Genomic DNA, 539 nt, shown 5'->3' on the forward strand with positions numbered 1-539 from the left:
GCCTCAGCCTCCTGAGTAGCTGGGATTACAGGCACACACCACCATGCCCAGCTAATTTTTTTCTTGTATTTTTAGTAGAGACGGGGTTTCACCATGTTGACCAGGATGGTCTCGATCTCCTGACCTTGTGATCCACCCGCCTCTGCCTCCCAAAGTGCTGGGATTACAGGCTTGAGCCACCGCGCCCGGCCTTATGTTTATTTTTTTAAGAGACAGGGTCTTACTATGTTGCCCAGGGTAGCCTTGAACTTCTGGGCACCAGGAATCCTCCCATCTTAGGAGTCCTCCAGAGTAGCTGGGACTACAGAAGCATTATCCCCTCACCCTGTGTCCACCTTAAATCATTTTTAAGTTTACAATTCAGTAGCATTAGGTACTTATACTGCTGTTTTAATTTGCATTTCCCCATACCTAAGGAATTTCAGCATCTTTTCATATGTTTATCGACTATTTGGACATCTTCTCTTGTGAAGTTCCTGTTCACATCTTTTGCCCATATTTTTTTTTTTTTTTTTTTCTGAGACGGAGTTTCGCTCTTG

This window comes from Sapajus apella, unplaced genomic scaffold (assembly GCF_009761245.1).
Source record: "Sapajus apella isolate SASKATOON/1434 unplaced genomic scaffold, GSC_monkey_1.0 scaffold74, whole genome shotgun sequence".
Lineage (NCBI taxonomy): Eukaryota > Metazoa > Chordata > Mammalia > Primates > Cebidae > Sapajus > Sapajus apella.